The sequence below is a fragment of the Dipodomys spectabilis genome, unplaced genomic scaffold (genome assembly GCF_019054845.1).
Source record: "Dipodomys spectabilis isolate Male_0828 unplaced genomic scaffold, ASM1905484v1 ptg000783l, whole genome shotgun sequence".
In the NCBI taxonomy this organism is placed as follows: Eukaryota; Metazoa; Chordata; class Mammalia; order Rodentia; family Heteromyidae; genus Dipodomys; species Dipodomys spectabilis.
This window is the reverse complement of record NW_024871460.1, coordinates 8,646,340-8,666,884: the sequence shown is the minus strand read 5'-3', so window position 1 is coordinate 8,666,884 and position 20,545 is coordinate 8,646,340. Positions and strand designations below refer to the sequence as shown.

Below are 20,545 nucleotides of genomic sequence, written 5' to 3'. Positions count from 1 at the left end.
ATGAATCCTGTTTGATCGTGGTGTATGATTTTTTGGATGAATTGTTGAAGTCGGTTGGCCAAAATTTTGTTGAGAAGTTTTGCATCAATATTCATCAAAGAAATGGGTCTATAGTTCTCTTTCTTTGATGAGTCCCTGCCTGGTTTTGGGATGAGGGTTATGATGGCTTCATAGAACGTGTTCGGTAGTGAGCTTTCTCTTTCAATTTCATTGAAGAGTTGGAGGAGTATTGGTGTGAGCTCGAAAATATGGAACGCTTCACGAATTTGCGTGTCATCCTTGCGCAGGGGCCATGCTAATCTTCTCTGTATCGTTCCAATTTTAGTATATGTGCTGCCGAAGCGAGCACTCCTAAATTTTTCAGCTTCATATTATGTAAATATTCTCATTTAAAGTATAATTTTGTGAGTATTAAAAAAAGAAAACCATGCCGATTTTCTAACAAATCTCTATTGCATTTTATACATTCATATCAATATATCACAATAATATCCTTCATTGATGGAGAATAATTGATAAGATCATAATTTGAGGATGGCACCTAAGTTCCATACATAGTTCAAAACACTTATAGGACTAAAAGATAGGGTAAATATTGGTTTACAGCAAGAAATGACTAGCATCAGGTTGACTAAAAGACAGAGTTCTAAAACATTTATTGAGCATTTATTCACTGGTGACATACTATCTGCCTTCCCACACATCTCTGCCTTGTACAGTTTCCTCCACCTGAGCTTTATTTACCGTTAGTAATTTATTTTATTTTACATTTAACTCCATTTTTTTCTCCTCTGTGAAGACTGTTTAAATGCCCTCACACACAATTGCTTTCTCACCTGGCTTCTCAAAACAACATGTCTTTGTCTCACTTAAAATGGAAATAATTGGTTCGTACGTCTTTTCCCTTACTGGACCTGAAGGCAAAGGATGATTTTGTGTTTCATATTGATGGCCCCAGTGCCCAGTGTACTGTCTGGGGTATAGAACAGTAGTACAAGCAAATGAATCTGTACTGAATGAGTGGTCTTTATGCTTTGTGTCTCTACTATGTTTAGAAACACCATCATATTCCATCTTTCCAATATAAATCCCTTCCCCTGGGAGTTGATTACTTAAGCTCAAGTAGCTTATAGAAGAAAGAAACTCTGTTGGAACTTAGTTTTCCCCTTTTCCAAAACCTACTTATTCTCCAATGCATTATAAACCCTTAAATCTAAGAGTACAATCCACATTAGCCATAGTGCCACTTACATATTTCCTTCACTTGTTTTTATTTTTATTTATTTTAGTTTCTTTCTACAACATTCGACTAGGAATTATACTTTTCAGTTATTAGAAAGAAAAAGCACCAGAGAAAACAAATTATTTTAATTTCCTTCTCCTGGACAAATTCAGTTATATATTACCGTGACAAAAGCCTCAGTAATGTGTGATAATTCTATAAATAAGCCATCTCAATCTGCTATTAATGCAGAGCAAAACTTGCAGAGTGATAATCAGATTTCTTCCCCTAAAGAAGAGCAGCTCTATGAGTCAAGTAGCAGAAGATAAAAATGTAGGTTTCATTTCTTTCATGCTGATTTTTTTCTACTTTTATATTCTTAACTAGTTGTACAAAGGAGTTGTCATTTAACAAAGCAGTTTATGAATGCAATATATCTTCATCCATGTCACTCCTTTCAACTTTCTTACCCACCCCTTCCTTCACTGCTCTTAATTTTGTAGGCTATACATTGGATTCTCCCCCTCTTCTCCTTTTCATTCATCTTTTTCTCCTTGATCCCACCTCACCCTTTCAAAGTACCTGCTTCCTGGTATTTATTTCATTGAGCTGTTAATGCTAAATTTAAAGGTAACGTTTAATATCACACCCAGATCTCCTTTAGAGCCAGTATACCCACCATAGTTGTGTGCTGATTGCTTAAGGTATTATAGTGTGCCCCTTCTGTGAAGGCTATCTTCAGCTGAAATATCTAACTTGTCTGAGCCACCATATGCTCCCTCACCCACTCCCCACAGGCCACCTGCTCCCTTAGTTAAAGTAATGCCTTGTCTTCTATATGCTGCATTTCCCCCGTGGAGCAGATGCACTTGACCTGAGGCCAAACCCTTTGTTTGCCGTCCTATTCCCCCTTCCTCATTCTCTTCCCCTGTATCTTGTGTGCATTTTCCTGAAAAGCATTCTCTATAAACCACATATTCCTTCTAGAGAATCCCACCTAAGATACTTTGCTGAAATACAACACCACAATCAGATTTCTAACTGGACCACCCATACACACACACCCTCAGACCCGGAAGTTAATATTACCACCACTACCCCAATTATGGGAACAGCTGGACACCAGCAAGAATTTACTAGCTTCCATTCAGAAAAAAAAAAAAAGGATCATAGTATTTCCCCTCATATTTTCCTCTCCCGGCAAAGCAGAGCAAGTTTCCACTGCTATACAGAGTGCTTAGAGGTTGTGTGAAGTAGAAGACAGAGCTGAAATGCCAGAACCTTGTGTGTTCAGTGGTCTTTCAGCTGCTCTCAGCCCCCTGTCCTGTTTCTCCTGTAATGAATCTACCCATGCTGCTAAGTAGTAGAGGCTTTACCCACCTCTGCACACATGTGATGGGTGAAGAGCTCCATCCCTACCTTCCATATAGGAAAAAAATAAAAGGAATATATAATCAAATATCTAGCATGAGCATATATTAAAGGAATATATAAACAAATATCTAGCATAAGCACACAAAGCCTAGCTTGCCACATTTTAGTAGTGTGAACTAAAACCCCTTCATTGCTCTCTATTTTCTCATCTTTAATGTGAGGATAATAAAAGTATATTCCCCAGACAGTTATGATGATTAAGTTATGTATAAGGCACATGTGTAACTCCTAATGCCATAAATTCTCAAAAAATGTCAGCTAATATTATGTAGTAGGAAACAAAAAAGTGTGCACTCCACTCAGTTTGGAGGATGCCACCAATGAGCATTCCACCCTCCAGAACTGAAGAAGGTGAAAGCAATCTGTGCTAGAAGAATGCATCTGTCCAGAGAAATAGCTCCATCTCACGGAACTACCTTCTAAGGAGAAAATACAGATTCCCTAAGCTCTCCCTAGGAAATCAATCCCATGACCAACTATGCTGAGTAGTTTTCTAACTGTTGGTTTCAGAGATTTCAATCCTTAATCGTTGACTTCGCTGATTTTGGGGTCCAGGGGTAAGGAAGAGCATCATGGCAGCAGGAGCTTGCAGCAAAAGGTATTTACTTCACAATGGCCAGGAAATGGGAAGAGAGATACAAAAGAACCAAAGAAAAGATCCCTCCAAGGACACTTCAGTCTCTGGTGACTTGTGTAGGAAAGTTATTACTAATAAGCATTTGCTGGTACTTAGCAAGCATTGTCTGTACTGTTGACTTCAGTGTGGACACAAATATTCTAGTCATTTGGAAATTATGCTCAACAACAAAGAAGGAATAACACATGAGGCTCTAACACTACTTGGGCACCACATTACCAACCCCCATGCTTCCTCAGAAGTGTGCAACTAGGAAACTACCTAACTGTAAATAAAATACCTATGTGAACAGAAGCTTTGATGGTAGGACTTAGTGTGGTACATTTATACAACCCTCCCAAGTGAGTCCAGTATATGTAGACCATCCCTGTGTCTGTATTCTGATTCTTACTCAGAAGCAATTGATTTCATATATGAGGGATGGGATACATGGCATGCAGGAGTGAAATGGCTACTGTATCACACTCCCTTGCCTCATATACTTGATGCATCTAATGCACTAAAACTCCTTGAATTTTTAAATATGAAACAAATTCCAAAGGTCCAAAAAAACCCATGTACTGACCCATTTCCTTCTCACCCTGCTAAACTTCCTGTTAGATCTCTCTTAGTTCAGCTTTTCAGCCATGACAACCCTGCCTATTGAAGTAGGAATAAGAAAAACATCACATCACAGAGGTAACAGAGGAAAAACAATTAAAGATCTACATCTTACACCACTGCCGCCAGCCAAACACACAGCCTTATATAAAGCTTTGACCAAGAAGAATCAATGCTAACTTTGTCTTCTACACCTGTCTCTTAATTCACAATGAATAGTTCAACGTCACTCAAAAATACCTAACTCCTTGAAAATGTGCCTATGGTCCAACACTGAAACTACACTGAAACTGGACAGAAAGGACACTTCCATAAAATAGAATGAGAAACAGAGAAAGCTTCTCTTCCAACAGAAGTGAGAGAGAGAGAAAGAGAGAGAGAGAGAGAGAGAGAGAGAGAGAGAGAGAGAGAGAGAGAGAGAAAGAGAGATTCCAAATAATTATTTCAGGCTTGCAAATTTTTCCTAATATATTTAATATAGGTCAGTAGTGCAGGTCATAGATGAGTGATTAATAATATCTTTGTAAGCTACATTGGTGTGTTTTCACTGATGAGCAGGAAGTGAGGAGAATGATGAAGGATGTGGAAAGAGCGTAGTGTTAACTGAATTTGATGTGCCACATCGCTTTACTTCCCTTTGAACTGGGATTTAATCAAAGCAGGTTGATTTCCACTTCGTGAAAAATGTCTCATTTCAAGCCACTGGAGTTTTATAGGTTTTCTACCACATTTTATTGGAGCCTTGTAAATCTTATGAAATTCTGGAATGTCTAGACCATAAAAACCTGTCATTCGAACGTGTTTTCTATGGAGATGTTTCTCTTCTATGCAAACTCACAGGCTTTGCAAAGATCTGTGAAGCGAAACGAAACATTTTAAAAAATTTTCCCTCTGTACCTGAGTTAAAAGATCACCTTTTCAGTTGACTGGAATTTCACCTGTCATAGACAAACCCTTTATAGAATTATCTAAAAGACTGGAACCATTCATAATCATAATATTTAAATTCTCTCACCTTGTCCCTATGTATCTCTTGCTCTTACAAGCACAAGGTACTAAATTCACATAGTTCAAGAATTCCAAAGTCAATGATAGACTCTTGTCATGAATGAATGTCCACTTCATTATGAAAGGCAAGTGTACTATGAGCTGAAAACCAGCTCCCACGATTGTTGACAGAACATTCACAATTCAAACAAATACTAGAACAAGAAAAGTATGAAGTATAGCTTAATGAAGCAAGATGGAGCTCATCAATGCTGTGAAATAAATCACTCCTTTCCTCTCAGGAAGTTTATCAATTTAATCTCAGAGTAAACATAAGCAAATTTGCACCATTTTCTATTTATTTGTCTCAGTCGTTGAGGACAGTGATTCTGCATAAGACTCTGTGTTAAGATTATTTGCATCAAATCACTCCATTACCTATGTAAACTGTGTCAGTGCTTGGGTGAACATGGATAGATAAATATAAATATGTATTTTATGCTAATTTTATGCCAAAGAACCTTCCTTCCTTAAAAAAAATGAAGGGAAAGGTGTTAACACAGCTTTACAGTTTCAGATTGATTGCTGTCTACCTGGAGGTAAGACTTTGATATCGAGAATTCACTTCTTTCATGGAGAAGAGGGAATAACTTTAGAGTCTACCACTGAGTAGCAAAGAGTGACCCACAATGTCTCATTTAATATATCAGAAAAGTTGCTTTATATTCAGACAGTCTTTCATGAAGGACACTTCAGAGTCCCTACCCTGAGAATAAGGGTGATACTCATGAGAACAAACATGGTAACTTAGTTGTCTATGAACTCAGATAACCGGTTGGTGCTCTGTAGCTTGCAGACTCTGCTTACCTCACTAAGAAGGTTGCATTTTGGAATTAGAAGACCGAAGTTTCTATTGGCTTTCTCTGTCATTTACTTTGTGACTTCATATGCCATTTCTCTGAGCTGAGATTATTCACTAGTCAACTAAGTGAGTAGCCCACTGAAGGACCTCTTTGTTTGGTGGAAGCCAAAGACCAAAAGCTTTGGAGTGATGTTTGAACATGCAGTAGCACAATGAATTGACCCCCTGTTTAACATAAGACTTGTTCATCTTATAACCCTTGTAAGTTGATCCCATAAATACCAGTTATATGAATCTAATAATATCAAATAGAATTTTTATAGCACCTAGCATCACATCTTCCCTGTTGTTCTTATTCTTCAGAATCACCCACTGTGATATTCTATCTGATAAGGAAAACACATCAGAAGAGTTATACAATCATAGGAATTCACAGATTTCAATTCTTCTGTTCTCTTAATATATCAAAACAAAATTAAGTGGAAAAGAAATTAAGAATTCCTTGTCTCAAAATTAACAGTAGCATAACAACTCTTCAAGGGATCAACCATATCCCTCCTAGTGCCATACAAAATGTGAGTCCTGAATTGTTTATCAGGATTTTGTAAAAGAGGGAGCCTTAGGCCAGGGCCTCTGTGGCTCCTGCCTATAATCTTTGTAACTTGGGAGGCTGAGATCTGAGGACTGTAGTTCAAAGCTAGCCAGAGCAAGAAAGTAATTAACCATCAAAAAGCTGGGAGTTGATCTGTACCTCAAGTGACAGAGTGCTAGCCTTGAGCAAAAAGGTCATGGACAGTGCCCAGGTCTCAGGACTTCTGCCATCCCCAGGACCAACACACATACAAAAGAAGAGGGAGTCTCAGATAAACTGGTAACCTTGGTTTACCAGTACTCCAAAAAAGTCTTTCTGGTGGCTAGCACCAGTGGCTTATATCTGTAATCCTAGCTACTCAGGAGCTGAGATCTGAGGAACAAGGTATGAAAGACATCCCAGGTAGATAAATTTGAGAGACTCATATCTCTAATTAACCAGCAAAAGGCCGGAAGTAAAGGTGAAGCTCAAGTGATAAAGTGTCTGTGTTGAGTAAAAAAGCATGGTAGGCCGTAAGTTCAAGCCCCCACTGACCCAAAAAGAAAATTACACGCACGCACACACACACACACACACACACACACACACACAAACCCATTAAATCTTTATGTTATATTGGGGAAATAACACCTTCTGAAGTTAAGAAAATCCAGCTTAATATACTTGCTTAGTATAATTTCCTAATCTATCACTTGAAAATAATAATACTGTAGGTGAAAGCATTTGAAAACTACATCTTTTATATACATCTCTGTGATTCTTAGTAACAAGAAAATATAGTAATGTATAAAGTAAAAGTATAATGCCTTTCAACATCTGTCATCAAAGTACATAGAAAAGTCAATTATATTAACTCAAATGAAGGGAAAATAAAGACGCCTGTATAAACTAGAAAAGGTCTAAATTAAAAAGAACTTTCAAATACCCTACTTTAAAATGCCACAAGTCTGAAAACTAGAGAAGACTCACTGTCGCTCAATATTTGAAATATCCAAATTAATGGAATTTTACTGTACATAGGAAAAAGTATTTATGGCCAAAAAGGCATCAAATAACTCTAAAATGGAAATTGGGAGAGAGGAAAGAAAGTATCTTGGAGTAGCCATGAGCAAAGGCGTCATTCATGCAGCTCACACTCGTTTATGAAAAACACAGGAAACAATTAAGCAACTGGAGCAACGTCACTCACTGCCGGGCAAGCTAACACATGACCTCTAGTTATTATGTACTCAGAATTAGGTATAGGCCAAGGGGGGGATAGCAGAAAGGAACACTATCTATTGGCATTTATAATCAGCACCCATGGAAGACTAACAGGAGCATCGTTGCTCAGTAAGAGGAGGGGTGAGGCAGGGATGGGTAGGCAATGGAGAGCAGAAGAGAATGGTGACTTCCAGTCAGTTACAGATACTGGAGGGAAAAAATAATCTGTCCAAGACTCTCAGGAGAAAAAAAAAGTACACACTGACTGAGAAGTATATATTATTTTTAGCTTGGGCCAAAGAAATGTAAGCTCTGTGCTAGACACTGGTTTCCAGCTCTTTGATCTTTTCTCTGTAGTGAAGAAAAGTCACTAGCTCGATTTTTCCAAACCTGCTAGATATTCTGAAAAATATCCACTTGAGGAAAATACCAGATTGAGTGAAGTAAGTCAGGCTCAGAAGACAAATGGCACATGTTTTTCTTTTTCTCACATGTGAGCCATAGACCCAAAATATTACCTTCCAGGTAAACACATACAAGGACACAGGACCAACCTGACTCAAGTGTAATACAGGTAGGACTGAAACTCCACAGAATAAATCCTTTGAACAATCAAAAGTTTCATGAAATGCATATTGGGAAGCTGAAACCTGTTTTGAATGGAGGGGGAGATGAATGGAAAAAGGAATCGTGAGCGAATACAGTTGTAATACTTAATGTTACATATGTGAAAAAAGAAATGGGAAACTTGGCTATCAGTGGTGGGGAAGGGGCCAGGTGGGAGGGGGGAAGGAGAATAATGCAAAGGCTGAATGATCAAGAAGGACTAAATGCATTAATGGGTCTGTTAAGTTGTAATTCCCCTGTGCATCCATTTGTAGAGAAAAAGTTAATTTTTTAACATTTTTTTATTGTGAAAATACCATTCAGAGGGGTTACAATTACATGGGCAAGATAATGAGTACATTTCTTATCAAGCATGGTTGCCTCCTCCTTTGTTTCCTCTTCTCATCCCTTCCCAACCACCCCCCCCCACCCCCTCCCTCCACTCCCCCTACCCCTCCCAAAGTTGTAAAGTTCATTTTTCCACATATTGTCTTGTACATTTCATTGTTGCAATGGGTCAACCTGTATCCCTATTTAAACAATTTAGTTTGTTGGTTTTTTTTTTGAGGGGGGTGTCCATTCGTGGGGCCTAAACTCTGGGCCTGGGCACTGTCCCTCAGTTCTTCAGCTCTAGGTTAGCGCTCTACCACTTGAGCCACGGCACCACTTCCGGCTTTTTTTCTTTTTGCTTATATGGTGCTGAGGAATCGAACCCAGGGCCTCATGCATGCAAGGCAAGTGCTCTACCACTGAGCCACCTTCCCAGCCCACAATTTTTTTTCCCTTCCCCTCCCCAACTTATACCAACATCAAATACAGTGACTTTAAGTCACCAAATGAGTAGCGTCATCCTTGCTCCTCATATATATACAAAAAAGTGATTTTAAAAATTATTCCTTTCTGTTGAATCACTTACCTGCAATAGACAAAAATAATTTCCAGGATTATGTCCTTCTGTCTGTCTGGTAAGCTGGGAGGCATTATTGACATTTCACAGATGAGAATACTGAGACATGGAGAGTTGAAGGTACATGCTTAGCTCTTTTTATTCTTTTTTTTCCCTTTTATTTGCCAGACCTGGGGCCAGAACTCAGGGCCTGGCACTGTCCTGAGCTTTGTTTGCTCAAGGCTAGTACTCTACCACTTGAGCCACGGCACCACTTGTGGCTTTTTCTTTGTATGTGGTACTGAGGAATCATGCATGCCGGACAAGCGCTCTACCAGCCTCTATGTTTAGCTCTTAAATGGTAAAATTAAATTCAAACAGACAGTTTTACCCTGAACTTCTCATTCTTCTTTACCATGTTATTTCCGTAGAAATCTATTTCTAAGTTGGACCAAACAAACATCAAAAAAAAAAAAAAAGAAAGAAAAGGAATAAAGAAAAAGGAAAAAAATGTTTCCTAGAACACTTTTGTGTTTTCTGTGTTGTTTCTTTTTTGGTTTGCTTTGTCATGCAGGTGTTTTTTGTTTTTTCTGTTTTTGTTTTTGTTTTTCCTGTTTGTTTGGTTGGTTGGTTTCATTTTTGTGCCGGAACTGGACCTTCAACTCAGGCCCTCACCCCCTTGGTCAGCTTTCTTGCTCATGGCTAGTGCTCTACTACTTAAGCCATGCATAGAATTCATAAACCAATACACAGACTATTTAAGTCATCAAATGGACCATTCCTTTATGGAGATTCAGCTACTATAGTTTCCTTCTGTAAATAAACGCCTAGGCTGCCTCAGGGGCCCAGGATCATGCGATGAAGAATTGACATTCGAGCCCTTGTTGAACAAAACCCAAAAGGGTATCCTCACCTAAATGGCCTCCCTTGTTAGGCAGAAACTAAGTAATTGAATTAGCAAAAGTACAAACTAATTAATACTTAGAGAAGCATCATCGGTATGTACTGCCGCATGCATGAGATACTTTAGGTGGAGCGGTAAGGAAACCACAGTAATCAAAAGCTTTCACTGTGTCACCAGAAGATAGTGGACGCACCATGAAGTTGGTTCTCAGATAAACCTGGACTCCACTATCCCACTTGCTTACACAGCTCAGAGCCTCAGGCTTCTCACTTCAGTGGCCTTATAGCTTACCTCTGAGATTCTTTTTCTGCCAGTGATTAGGATGCAAAAGAAAATCTCTTGTTTGATAATAATAGCAACAGTCGTAGTAGATATTATACACTTTGTATATGACACCTTAGAAGAAGAGACTAGAAGAAGCAGTCCTAATGAATTACAAGTATCTTTACCATAACAACTCTTTAGATATCATAATCTGTTTTTGTAAACTGACAAAAAGATCAGTTATGTTGCATCATAGGGAAGAAAAAAAAAACCACCGAACATTTACATTTTTCTCCCAATTTTAGTTGCCATGAAGTAAACCTACTTTGGCATAAGGGAATATTTTTATGCCAGGGGTTGATGATGCCAAACTTGATCTAGTTTAGGTTCTCGATGCCATCACAGATTTCTCAACCCTTGAAACATATGGTGTACTGCATTTCCATAAAATAAGACAGGAAAATATTGCCTTCTGACAAAGCTGGCACGGTAAGCACTGACGTTGACGGTTTGCCTTTCCAATGCAAGCAGTGTCTCTTTAAATAAGTTTTATGTTAAACAGAGCTCACTGACTATGATGGTGCCAGGACTTCCCTAGTTTGGCTATAAATCTCAAGACAAGACTTTAGAATCAGGTAAGACACCAGCTGTGTTTTCTCCCCACAGGTATTTGTTAAGCAGTCCGGTTTCCTTGGGACCAGGAGAAAAGGGCTCAAGTTGCTGACAATCTTCTACACCAGTTACAACCACACAATGGGGTCTCTTATTCCCTCCAAAGCATAACTCAGCAAGTATAGGAGACCTTTCCAAATTCAACACCAAAAAAATGAAATTAATAATGGAGATCAAAGCTTACATGTTTCAGGAACTCTGTTGCTGGAAGAATTCCGATAGAAAGAAAAGTGCTCACTCATTTAGAAAGTATTTCCTGAGCATCTATACCAGGCCCTAGTCCAGATTCTGGGAGTACAGTGGTGAGTAATGCTACATGCTACTGGTTCTATGCTAGCCTGTGTTTAAGATGATGTGGAGGTTAGAACATTGGCCTTGGGAATCCATTAGGGGCAAGAGGCAAGTCATGGAAAGAGTAGCATATGGACTTTGGCATATGTAATAACCAGGGCTCAGATCCTGGCATCAATACACTTCCATCCATGAGCTTCTGTTTCCTCCCCTGTGAGGTCACAATATGAACAGTGTGAGAATCAGCTGCTTCTGGCTGTTCAAATTGCCTATGACATGAAGGACAGGCCACAAATCGGAATTTCTTCCATCCTTTGTCCACTCTTAGATCTTCTGGGCGGATAATGGAAATGTTTGTCTCTGACATGGAGATGGGCCTTTTTTTAGATTGAGTACTCTTTAATGCTTAAGTGTTTTAGGAGCAGATTAGAAAAATATAAAGGGTGAGAAATTCATACTGTCTCCTTGATACAGCTATTACATTATTCTAACCAGTAACTTCTTAACCATTCCCTTTTAGTATTTGTACAGAGGAATTTCAACTCAACATGTCTGTCTATGAGTACAGTGTACCTTGACCAATGTCCCCCTCTTTCGTCATGCTCCCTCCCCTCACACCCAGCCCTGCCTCAATTTACCCAGTTCCATGTTCACAGGCATACATCGAGTGTTCTGACTTCATTCTCCCACCCTTGCTCTCTCCATTTGTCTGTCCCCGCTCCTTGATCTCACCCTTCCTGACAGCACAAGTGCAGTTTAAGCAGTGATTTCTGTAAAGAACTATCAAGTAGGCATAAACTCTGAGCTATCTGGATCTAGTAGTGCTCACACACACACACACACACACACACACACACACACACACACACACACACAATTAACTGTCAAAATCTTCTACTAGAGACTCCCATGAAGGTTAGATGCTGCTATCTTCTCACAACCCTGTCCCAGGTTTGAAAATAAAACTTCCTTCAGCTTAGCAAAGGTAGAGCAGCTCAAGCCTATAAAAGTGCAAACACACTGGAGAGGCAAAAGAAAAACACAAAACCCAGCTGGGCTTGCCGCCAGCTCTTGGTCAATCAGTCTTCACGAAGAAGGTTGCGTCAGAGGCTAGGAGCTTGCTGGAGCCTCTGAGCTGCCCAGCACAAGCAGGGACTAGGACCACCCAGGCCGAAGTGGACGGGTATGCAGAGGAACATGCAAATCATAGAGAACAGCCCTACACCCTTCGGTTCCCAGCCAGTTCCTCTGTCCCTAGGCTTTGCTTGGACTCTGGAGGGGGGGGTGCGGGGGGGAGTATCCTGGGCAAAAAGAAATGTAGCAGAAGCTAATTGATTCTATGATTAAATCACTGTTTCAGGTCAGCTATGTAACCATCAGAATGGAAAACTAGGTTTTCAGTGGAAAATCACCATCCCTGGCTTCATGGATGTAGTTTTCAGCTGGCCTTGGACTCTAACCCAGTGTAATTAACATCGTACCTGTGGGTGGCTGTGTGAACTGCCTTACACCTCTCTCATCATCCCAACACCTAATACTTCCTGAAATGCTTTATATAAACAAATGGAAAAATGATGTTTTTAAAGATTAGGCTACCAAGACTTTCTTGGTAGCCCCTCCATTTCACTCTGGACAAATATGGCTATTTTTTTTCCTTATGTAAAAGTCAGAAGGCAGGCTCACATCACTCAAGCCTTGCTAAAACACAAGTCCTGCCAGCTTGTTATAAGTACAATGAGATACAGTAGTGGACACAGGGGAAGCCTAATTAAAGAATTGGATCTGGCATCACAGACAGAAAGCCAAGTATGTGTCCTTCTATTGCATCTGATGGATGATGGATGGCTATACCCTGTTATTGCATCTGAATGGATCCAGCTCCCCCGCAGGATGGATGTCTCTGGGAAGCACACACCTCCTAAGCCCCAACGTATAGAAGCTCAGGCAAAAATGGAAACCCTTATCCCAATAGTCCTAATTCTGTAGGTGCTGATTCAGTATGTCTAGAGTGCAGCCTAACCCTCCAGATTTCTGGGTTTTTTTGTTGTTGTTTATTTGTTTTGTTTATTCTCCGATTGATTCCATTGTCTGTGCAACATTAAGAAACCCCACAAAAAGGTCGCTTACATGATAACCCCCTTTACCATGTATCAGTTAACAGTGTATTATGGCAGAGAACAGTGACTCGCCAATATCAGAGCAAGCTGTAGCAATAATTCACTACAAGCACTTTCATCCCCCAACTAGACTAAGAGAAGAGTGTTTTAGCTCCAACTCGTAGGCAGAGATCTCCAGACAGAGCCAATGTGATTGTGCATTCGCTGCATCATTGGAGAGTTACTCAGAAACGTCATACACTGTGCTTCTAAGTAGACAGTCTTAGCCTCTCTAGAACCACATTTACTACAATTTTCTAAATCCTCTACTCTAAAATTTTAGCATGCATGGAGATTATTAAATACACAGACCCCTAGGCTTCATCTCAGAGCCAAAGTCAAGAAAGTTTCAGATACATTTAGCAGTAGGTGCACAGCAATTCCTACAAACAGAGCAATGATATCATCTGATTGTCTGAGGTGAGCACCCACCAGCATCAGCAACATGCTCTTCTCTCGAAGGCAAGCGTACATTCTGGGTTACAAATAGAAGGAGCACAAAGAACTTTGCAGTCCATCACAACTCCATACGCTGGAAGAGCTGCTCTCTCAGACTGAATTTTAACAATGAAGAGTGAGGCGATGGAGGGTTCTCGACTCCATGTGGGGGTCCTCCACCTGTACTTTCAAACTAGTGAAGGGAATCCAGATGAGTTCCCTTGCAGAATGCATTACAGGGCTTGCCTTCAAGTTAAATGTTCTGTTCCCTTAGAGAGTTCCAGGGAAGTCAAGTTTTAGGAAAGCTAACGCAACCTGGGTGTGGTGACACACGTCTATAATTCCAGTTACTTAGGAGACCAAGATCAGGAGGATTGTGTTGCTAGGCCAGCCCAGGCAAACATTAGTGAGATATTACCATAGTCAATAAGCTAGGTGGTGGTAGAAGCTACCTCTGATCCCAACTGTATTGGAGGCCATAGGTAGGAGGATTACAGCCTGAGGCAGGCCCTGGATTAAAATGCAAAACTCTATCTGAAAAAAACAACTGAGGCCACAAAAGGTCTGAGGGCTTGACTGAAATGGTATAGTACCTGCCTAGGAAGTATGAGGCCCTGAGTTCAAACTCCAGTACTGCTAGAGAGAAAAGGAAAAGCTATCAAATCAAATATTCTTAAGCCTGACAGGATTGAGCAATAAATTCTCTTTGGCATAAAGTTCCACCGTGGCTGCTAAACAGGAAGGTTTGCGTGTGCATTTCCTCATCTCAAGTTAGTTTAACCCCAGATGTGAAGGAGTTTTCTCTTCTTCAAGAGGGAAGAACTTAATGGTGACAATGTACAGATTCCCATCAAGTCCTGATCCAGCTTTGAACTTACTGTGTGACCTGAGACAACTTACTGGATCTCTCTGGATATGTTTCCTTATCTTTATCACAAGAAAACTATTGTTAACTTCAGAGCTAATTGTGGAGGTGGAAAGCATATTACTGAATATAATGCTGACACCTGTAACTGATGATTAGCATTATTACCCTTCCTTCCGCACCTCCCTACAATTCTAGGCAAAGACAGATTCTTCATGCCCAATTGCCTGTCAAAATGTCTATACTAACTTGCTGGTAGTTTTATTTCAAGAACTGATATGGTTATTTTTTCTCTGTACTCATAGAAAGAATTCTAAAAAAAAATAAAAATTAAAAATTAAAAAACAAAACCCTACAGGGACCATTCTATCAGCTCAGATGAAAGAATTAGTTTAGCTGCAATAGCAAGTAAGTCCCCAAGTTTTAAACAGCTTAATACTTTAAAAACAGGTGGCTGATATCTCACATAATAATCCAAAACTCTGTTATGATAATTAAGAGGTCTGTTACCTGCATCTGGGGCTCACCATCTTCTGGGCCTCAATGGTCCAGCAATAGATAGAAGCATACAAAAAGATGAAGCCTGGCCTGTATTTTTAAAGCCATTCCTTCTGGGCTCATTCCATTGGTGACAGGTACCATGTGACAGGTACCTAGAAGGGAGAATGGAAGACTTGAGTCCCTGACTGAGCGATTTCCTCCTGTCAGCCATTTACAGGATGCAGGGAAGAGCAATGCCATCTCTTTCTGCCAAAGTGAATCTCTTCACTTGCACAAAAGTAATTTCCTCCAGCTCGAAATCTTCCACCGGAATGTGCTCCAAATGCAGACATGCCTCACCCACCCCCACAATGGTCTCACACACACACACACACACACACACACCAATGTCAGATTACAATAAAGAACTTTTGTTAGGAAAATTTCCTTTGTATGGTCCCAGATGACTCATCTGTCATAACACAGAATGAGTGTATGCACATACCTCACTAGACTTCAAACCAAAGAAACCTTGCTGTCAGTGTCCTCCTTTTCCCACTAAATGCCAGTCACTCTTCAAATGTTCTTCAAGCACCCTGATGTGCACTCAGGCTCTTCTCTCCCGCGAGAACATTGTCTGTCACTGACCCCTGCCAAATGAATACAGCATTCTGGGTATAAGGCTGGGTAGCCCACCCCATGTCTGCATTTGTGAATTATACTAACCAGGCTCAGTTCTTCCTTTCACCTTTGATTTCTTATTCTCTCTAGATCTTAATTTCTTTATTCACACGTCCTAAACCAGCTGACATCTTGGGCCCCAATTTGTCTGTTCCCATTGTTATTTAAATTCCTGCCAACCACCTTCTGGCCCATCACCAAATTAACATTCTTGAAACGGCTGCTCAGAAAGCAAGGTGTTTTTATGTAATTGAGTTTAAGAGATGGCAAGAGATCCCTATAAGTAGTTAAACAGCAGCTGATGCTACTTTCCCACATACTCTCGCAGATTCACACATTTGTTATACCATGAGGCCAGCTTTTTCATGCCAGCTGAGTTAAAATTGCAGGGTCCTTGGTTATTAAATCAATTTTACATCTTCTGGGTGAACACAAACTTAATTGTATCCCTGGTTTGTTGTGAATCACCTCTCAAAAAACAGAAGGAATTTTGCTTGAAACTGGGTCTCTCCAGTTTTCTTCCTTCTTTAGCATTGATTTGGCTATTGATACATATGTAGATATATTACACATATCTATATCTTTATGTATCTAGATATATGTATATGTACATATATAGATGTATAAATAGATTTATATAATATATACATATGTGTATATATGTAGAAAAATGTATTTATGTGTGTATGTAAAATATATATATGCATATATATTTATGTAGAAGTATACATATGTGTGTGTATAGATAGATAGATGATAGTTTTTCTCAGTGTTTCTAGATCCATGGATTTTGTCACTCTGTTCACAATTCTCTATTTTCTCTCAGAACTGGGCATACCATTCTGATATAGTCTCAATTAAAAATGTCTTTGCCATAAATTTAAACAAGTTGACCATGAAATTCTGTAGTATAAACTACTTTTTTTTCATTAAAAAATGGAAACACATGTTAGAAAAGAACACTTAATGACATGGAAAAATATTCAAGATATATTGGTACAGGGAAAAAAGCTCAAACACAATATGGATCCATATTCAAAAATAGAATGTATATTGTGCATGTGTGTCCATGTGCACATGGGCTTGCCCCCTAACAGCCTAGGACATTTTCTTTGGGTTCTATATTTTTTGGAGAAAGTTTTTTTCCTTAGCTTTTAAAAAAAAATTTCTGTAGATATTAGAATCTTATTAGAGACAAAACTTAGAATTACTTATTTCTTTTAAAAGGTCGTAGAGATGGAAGCAGGTCCAGAAAATATTGATTTTGTATTTTGGGTTTTTTTTTTTTTTTCAGGACCTACAACGCTGTCTCTGTACTTCTGGTGTTTAAAGAAATGTTGTTAAGAACTAAAAGTCTGTGTCTCTCCCCACAAACTCCTACATTAAAACCCAACCCACAACCTGACTATATTTGGAAACAAAGCTTTTCCAATGGTAATTAGGTTAAATGAGATGGAGACCTGAAGTTTTATTTCTTGTATTTATGTTTTGTTTATGTGGTACTGAGGAATCGAATGCAGGGCTTCATGCATGCTAGCAAACATTCTACCACTAAGCCACATTCCCAGTGAGATGGAGAACTTAGAAGGGTACCCTGGTCTACTGGAATTACTATTCTTATAAAAAGAGACACAAAAGGGCTGGAAGTTGGCTCAGTGGTAGAATGCTTGCCTCACATGCATGAGGCCCTAGGTTCAAGTCCTCAGTACCACTTAAGCAGAAAAAAGCCGAAAGTGGCACTGTGGTAGAGTGTTAGCCTTGAGCTGAAGAGCTGAGGGACAGTGCGCAGGCCCAGCGTTCAGCCCCCACAACCAACAAAAAAGAGAGAGACACGCACACAAGAGCTTGTTCAGCTCCTTCTCTATTTCTTCTGTAGAGATAGAGACTTTACCTTAGACTTTGCAAAGCTGTTAAGAAAATAAAATTCTGTGTTCTTTTGTCACGACATCCGAAGCTGACTAACACATAACAGACTAATACATAACAAACAGAATTGTCTTTGCCGACATGCACAAGTAGTGAATGCCAGAGCTGCCTTCTTGAGCAACATTACCATTAATCGACCTTGCCCACTGGAAAGTGGAATTCCAAATATGCTAGAACTACTTTTCAGACCTTTTAGAGTCTTCATCATACTCTGCTGATGACCTTGCCATAACCTTTTGGGACTGCAGTGGTTCTCACAGTCAATGGAGAGTGCAGTAGACAATTCAGACAGAGTAAAGGAGATTATCAAGGAGATTTTTTTGGCAAGTAATTGATGTTGAGGCAGAAGTCAAAAAGGAAGATGGTATGTAGTACACACCTGCAAGTCCAGCACCCAGAAAGCTGGGCAGGAGGATTGCAGGTTCAAGCACAGCCTGGGTACATAGCAAGTTTCTGGGAAGGAAGGAAGGAAGGAAGGGAGGAAGGGAGAAAGGGAGGGAGGGAGGGAGGGAGGGAGGGAGGGAGGATGGGAGGGAGGGAGGGAGGGAGGGAGGGAGGAGACAAAACAAAAGGGAAGGTAAAAATGAAAGAACATGGGAGAGTCTGGATATGTACATCTTAATGCATGAAGGAATTGGCTGTAAGGCTTAGAATATAAATGCAAATCAAATCAAACCTAAGAGCTCAACACAAACCTCCCTATAAACATCTTCTGCTGACTTCAAAAGTAGTGCTGGAGCCTGGCACTAGTAGTTCTTGCCTGTAATCCTAGCTACTCAGGAGGCTGAGATCCGAGGATCATGGTTCAAAGCCAGCCCAGGCAGGAAAGTCCATGAGACTCTTATCTCCAATTAACCACCAGAAAACTGGAAGTGGAGCTGTGCCTCAAGTGGGAGAGCACTTGCCATGAGCTAAAGAGCTCAGGGGCAGCACCCAGGCCCAGAGTTCAAACCGCACAACCAACCAAAAAGAAAAGATAAAGTAGGGCTGGGCCACAGGGTAGAGAAGAACCTAGGTTGGATTGTGGCTGAAGCCTTGCATAGCGTCCATTGTAGACTACAAAGCAAATTCTGACCCACACACAGCATCTGCGCTCCTAGGAGATCCCCACCCACCACACCGCTGCACCAAAGGCGTCCCTCTGGATGTTCATTCTAGCTGGAGTCCCTGGTGCAGCATGGCTCAGCTGCACAGAGCTCTGGCAGCATAAGTGCAAACAAAGCTTGCTCCAGAGCATACCTCCCTCTCTTTTGGTTCGAGAACATATTTCAAAATGTCACTTTATTAGCAACTAAACAAAAACACCTTCTTGGACAGGGATGAGGGAGCATGCAGTAAACATGTCAACCCCACCTATTGTTCTGGAAGAGCCTAAGTTCTCCTATGATTGATTATAAAAGGCAGTTATGAAGGAAACTGTTGGAGTCGGCTGAATTAAAAACAAACAGAGAGGCATTCAGCGATGAACAGAGCTGATGGATTAAAACGTAGCAAAGAAAGACATCTCCAGCAATGCCTGAATAGGCCAAGCCAGAAGGAAGAGAAATCCGGCCTACAATTTCCAATCAAGGGAAAACTGGCAAAGTCACAGAATCCCCAGCTTCCTCAGATTTACACTTTATCTGCTAATTAACATTAACATGCGTGGCAGAGGTAGCTCACCAGCTTGAAGCACAATAAAAAACGGAATGTGTTATCACCACAGAATGTGTAATTACTTTAAGCACTGGCTGAAAATTGTAGGGTACTTCGCTGCAGAATTTGTATATATTTATTGTTAGAGATAAACTTGTTGAAGTATATCTAATCTAATTTTATGTTATAATTCCTGTTTAAGATAATTTTAGTGTCAGCAAGCCAAGAGCTGAAGTAAATACTGCCGTTAAGTTGTAATACATTAAAATAACCGAGCCATACATCCAGTCCGCTGTAACTTGATTTGTGTATGGTTTACATGCACAAAAGAAAATAAAATCTCAGGTTACATTACAACTAAACCTATGTCTCTTTGAGTCACCTCTCCTATGTCCGGGCACAATTGCTGATTTTAACTAGAATTCTGGGCACCCTCTTTTGATTCCTTAAAAAAAGGAATTGCTTTAAAAAGAATTCTAAAGAATTCTAGATTTCTGTTTCCCTGAGATAGTTATTAAAATCTCTCTAAATTGCTTCATACCTCCCCACTAGGGAAATGCATTAGGACAGACGATTTGGCTTTCCATCATAACTGGGCTAATATTTGTTTTAAGTCTGAGTTAAGACCTAGTTTAAAATTCCTCCTTAAAGTGTTAAGCAAGACAATTTGGGGCTATGAAAAGGAAAGTATACTAGGTTTTTCAGTTACAGGATATGATGACCAAATCATGCAAGAGCAGTTTCCTATTTTCTTCCTAGATAGGGGATTCTAGTGAGCTTGTAATCTGCATACGCCCTGTTCATTTCTGAGCAGCATTCTGCCAAGCCTGCCAAAGTTGAAAAGATATGACCAACACGCTGCCTTAGAGAAGAGAATGCAAGGTGGATCTCACACCGTTTCTCCATTTATGCCCTTGTTTCTCCAGATTGGGTTGAGGGAGGTAGGGCCAGCATTTTTATTCATGCATTTCATTCATACTTTATGCACTTTCGAGTTTGGGTGTAAAAATCTTCTCAGCCCTCTACTTTGCCATTAAAAAAGGCACCGAAATCAAGGAGCCTGTACCCCATTATGAACTCTCGTATTTTAAGGTCTACCCACTGTCCTCCCTGTTGTATAAAAAATGGAGGGCAAGAGGGTATCCATTCCTGCATATCTTTCTCCCTACACCTTGCAATAATGGAGAATGCTGTAATTCTTGGC

General features: G+C 40.0%; 1 non-coding gene across 1 annotated transcript; it reads right to left on the bottom strand.

The window, feature by feature from the left end:
- Positions 1 to 242: 242 nt before the first annotated feature.
- Positions 243 to 349, bottom strand: LOC122102500. Its single transcript, XR_006146512.1, has one exon. It is a non-coding gene; the product is annotated as a U6 spliceosomal RNA (small nuclear RNA).
- Positions 350 to 20,545: the final 20,196 nt, after the last annotated feature.